The sequence below is a fragment of the Amphiprion ocellaris genome, chromosome 15 (genome assembly GCF_022539595.1).
Source record: "Amphiprion ocellaris isolate individual 3 ecotype Okinawa chromosome 15, ASM2253959v1, whole genome shotgun sequence".
Classification (NCBI taxonomy): Eukaryota; Metazoa; Chordata; class Actinopteri; family Pomacentridae; genus Amphiprion; species Amphiprion ocellaris.
In genome coordinates, this window is record NC_072780.1 from 9,451,152 (window position 1) to 9,456,163 (window position 5,012).

Below are 5,012 nucleotides of genomic sequence, written 5' to 3' on the forward strand. Positions count from 1 at the left end.
AAAATCATCATGAACTTTGGCGCAAAAAAACCGCCATAGTATACTACGTCGAAAAATGTCAGTTTTCAACATGTTGTGGAAACATGCCATATGAAATAATGTAAAGGAGGCCGTGAAAAACACTATGGTAAGGTTTTCTTTAACATCTGTAAACAAAACAAAAACGTAGCAACAAAGTTTTCTGTTAGTTTGTGTTCTTCTAAGTTTAACTCCAAGATTTTAAATACTGTCTTTTCTGGCCTGCAGCAGAATTTCGTGTGCTGCAGTGCCCCCTACAGATTATTCCGTAGAAATGATATTGAAGCAGGGCATTTTCGAAGAGAGTTTTTAGTGTTGGTCAGGTCATGAGAGGATCTGGATGTTGCTGCTTCTTCTTCTGCTGTTTTCATTTCAATGTTGTGGCCTTGGAAAGTACTTGTAAGTATCTCAGTTTGTTTGACTTGCCTTTTTCTATTGTGTATTTATGTAATGATTTATTCTGATTTCTATTTATGATTTGTTCTTGTTACAGTTTTACGGTTCAAATAAAGTGATCTTCAATCACAAGAAAAGTCACGCCTTGAGTTTTGAGGAATCACACGTTCGCTAGCTGTCTACCTATGAAAGAAGAAAACTCATAGGGAGGACAGTATACTGTCATTTACTGCAAATGAATATCTACTCCAAATGTCTCACTAATAATCATTATCAGCCTTAAAAACCCACAAAACACCCCTCTATACTCGACCACACTTAGTATAGTCCGGTTCCCCCTTCTATAAATCTGCTTGGAATCTTCCACTTCCTGTTTGTCAAAGTGGCCTTCTACCTGGACAGGTTTTGTTGGAGCTCATGCAACAAACATTTTGGGTAACCGCACTTTAATATGGATGGATGACACTGAATTAGAGTCTGTTTTAATGAGACTGAGTTAAGATGTGTAGCTCTGTCATTAAATAGGAAATTATTTCCCAGAATTCACAGAGGAAAGTCTGAAATGTTTGCTAAGTTAGCGTCCCACATGTTCTTTGGCTCAGCTAAAGCTAACTCTCCAACTTCTGGATCTCTCGAGTTGCTTGTTGTTAAAATATTTTGCTAGAGGTGCTGAAGCTCAGAAAGTCTGAGATGTTTGTTCAAAATAAGCTCATTCTCAAGTCTTATCTGAACTGTCTTCTTTTGTTTTAACTTTCCCTAAACTTAGGAGTTAATGAAAGAGCAGCACATCCAGACTCAGTCTCATTTATGTAGATATTATACTTCAGTGTCATTCATTGACATTAAAGTGCAGTTTTTCAAATGTATGTTGCACATGCTCCCGACCAAAGCAGTCCAGGTGGAAGACCATGAGGATGAATATCAGACATTTACGTTGGAAATAAATGTCCTTTAATTAGACATTGTCATGCAAAAGTTGGATTTCCCTTTAATGATGTTCAAATCTTTGTTGATGTTTTGTTGATGTTGGTTTCTAAATGTTTTCTGACACTCTGCCCCAAAGATTAAAACTTTCTACAGCTCACAAGCTGCAACAATTCACATATTATCAACTATCTTTCTGCCTAAACTAAGATAAAAAAGTGAAAAACTGTCTGATTCCCACATCATGAATGTAAATCTTTTTGGTTTTTATGACAGTAAACTGAATATATTTGGGTTTGACATTTTATAAACCAAAACAAGAAATGAATTACTTGAGAACACAATCAACAGATTAATGGACAAACAAAATGTGTTTTCCAACATTACAAGATACATACAATTTTAATTCAATTTTATTTATATAACGCCAATTACAGGTCAAATTGACTCAAGATGCTTTATTTTTATATTTTTTGTCATATTTAAAATATGACAAAGTAAGAAATTTAAAATTCTTGACTAATCCAATTTATTATTTGTTTTTTTAAGAGACTAATGGACAATTAAAATAACTTTCTCCACTAAAACTAATAAACATGAGGTCAAATAGAAGGAACAGTTTTAAATACTGCAGTCCCACAACAAGAATAAAGTTTGTCAACAAAAACTAAATCTGCTGGTGGATTCCATTAAAGTCCTAAGAAATGATAATAAAGTGTGATACTAAAGGTTTGTGGTGCTAAAAATGTCAAAGTAAAGATATCAAGTTGAACATGTGGATGGAGGTTGATAAAAGTTGACCCTCTTTCATTTCTCTGGAGTGACTCCATGGATTTTATGGATGGTGGTGAAAGACCTGCTCTTCTAGTCGTCTTCCTTCTAGTCGCTGTAAAAGGTCAGTCCATCCTGGCCGACTTCAACACCTCTTCATGACAACTTGTTCTGCCTCGGACCTTGTGGAAACTCCAGAAACTCGGGAAAACCTGTCAAGACTCAAAGAACTCGTGGAGACTCGAAAAACTCGTCGGGCGGGGAAAGGTGTGGTGGGTGGTGGGGGGAGGTGGGGGAGTAGAGGGGGGAGGCCGCCACCCACCTCCCCGCCTACTCTCCGCCCTGACTCCACCCAGACTCCGCCTTGGCTCCGCCCATGTGGTCACTTCAGGAACTACGATGCCAAAGGGACGACGAAATTATTTCTTTTCATCTGATCTGTAGCTCAGTGAGTTAAGGATTTGCCTATGGAGCTACAGGTCGCTGGTTCAAGACCAGACCTTTCTTAAATTTTCTCAAAATTCTGACAAAGACAAACAAAGAAAAAGGCCGGTGGTGGGTCTTGAACCTGCGACCCTCCGCTTGGGAGTCTGTCTTCTTATCCCCTGAGCTACTCGCTCAGATACTAATTTTTCTTTTTTTTGCGCATTTATCATCTATTTTCTGTTGTTTTCGAATTTTTTTTTAACTTGAGTCTCGACTCAACCATTTTTCTCAGGAGGTTGGACTTCAGCCTTTGTGCTGGAGGGTTGAACCCTCAGTTCTAAGACTTTCCAAGCCTCCACACCTCCCGAGTCCTCAGGACCTGAGCTTTCACACAGTTTGAGGACTGAAATTTTCTAAGTTCCACAGTAGTTCTCTGTTAGATTTAACTTTCAGACAGTCCAAGGACTGATATCTTCTAAGTTCCTGAGTAGTTCTCTGTTAGTTTGAACCTTCAGACAGTCTCAGGGCTGAAATTTTCTAAGTCCCACAGTGGATCTCTGTTAGATTTAACTTTCAGACAGTCCAAGGACTGATATCTTCGAAGTTCCTGAGTACTTCTCTGTTAGTTTGAACCTTTCCACAGTCTGAGGACTGAAATCTTAAAAGTTCTTGAGTAGTTCTCTGTTAGTTTGAACCTTCAGACAGTCTGAGGACTGAAATTTTAAAAGTTTCTCAGTACTTCTCTGTTAGTTTGAACTTTCTGGTTAACAGAAGCCTTAAAACTTGTGACCATGAGTCTTGATTTCACATTTAGACCATCCATCTGAGTTCTTCTCAGACCTTCACCTGTGGGTTTTTTAGAAATCCTCAACAAACTTTGATTCTCTTCACTGAACAGTTAAGGTTGTGGAGATCAGAACGTAACATTAGTTCGATAAATGCCTTCAACTACTAGTAGACTTTATCTGGAAAGCAGTTTTCTGAAATGAGTTCTTAGTAAATCTATCCACAATCAAACCAAGAACATAGAAAGAGGAAATGTTTGAAGAAACAACTTGATGTTTTCATTTCAGACTAGAAAACGCTTTAAGACCTTTATGTGTTTTTGCTCTTTTTGATCGTTTTATTGTGTCTTCTGTTTAATTTGATCTTCTAAAGTCTAACTGGTGTCTTTTCAAATGTTTTGTCTTTAGTTTGATTCTTCTGAAATGTTTAGTTTTGCTTTTTTCTCACCTTTTATTCTTTTCTAATGTCTGATTTGATTTTGAAATGTTTTGTCTTTTTAATGTTTAATTGTTGTTTTTTTCAAATGTTTTATCGGCTTGTTTGAAAAATTTCCTTTTCTTCCGCAGTGTTTAATTTTTTTGATTAAATCTTTAAGGTTTTTCTTTTTAAATGTTTTACCACCTTTTAATGTTTAATTTTCTTTTGAAAAGCTTCATTGTATTTTCTGTTTAATTCCTATTTAAATTTTATTGTCTTTAAGATTTAATTTTCTAATTAAACATTGAATTTTTTAATTAACTGTCTTTTTAAAGGTTTAAAAATCTAAATGTTTTGTATTTTTTAAATGTTTAATATTCTTCTTGTTTAATTGTATTTTTAAATGTTTAATATTCTTCTTGTTTAATTGTATTTTTTAAATGTTAACATATTTATGTGTTAACATTTATAATATAAATGAACATATTTAATGTTTATTTATATTAAACAGACAAAATATCGAATTAGATAATTAAACAAGATACAAAACATGTCATTATGAAATTAAACAAAAATTTTAAAATAAAAATATTAAAAATTACAGAGAAAATATTTTCAATAATTAAACATTTAAAAAATACTTTTTAATAATCCAACTTCTTCAAAGTTTTATTTTATTAAATTTTGTTTCCTTTGATTTAATTGCTTTTTCTTATGTAGTTTATTTCTTTAATCTTCTTTTTCTTTCAAGATTTTAACCCCAACCTTAAAAATGAAATAAACCCTTAAATCACAATGAAAATACTTCTGTTGTCACAATCATGAGCCAGTCAATTATTCAGTTTATCAATTCCACTTTATTTGTTTAGCACCTTTTACACAGATGACAAAACTAAACAAGCAAAGAGGAAAAAAACTATGCTAAAACTAGGATTAAAATTCAAAAACATTAAAAAAAAAAAGATTTAACATGGTAATAAAATATGTTGTGTCCAGGGGATGGAGGGAGTTTATTGAAGTCTTCCTGGGATCACATGGGAAATCATTCAAAATATAAACTTGATATTCAGTCTAAGGAAACTGGAAACTGCAGAGTGATAGAAGAACCAACAATATCTCCTGTTTTCTCCTTTAATGAGTTGACTCTTCTTGTGTTTTCAGACCAAAAAACGACAGACTCTTCACAACCTGCTCAAACTCTTCGTACAGGACCTCACCACACGGGTCAAGAAGGTTTCCGTCTCATTTCTACTCTGAAGTTCACCTTCTCCTGC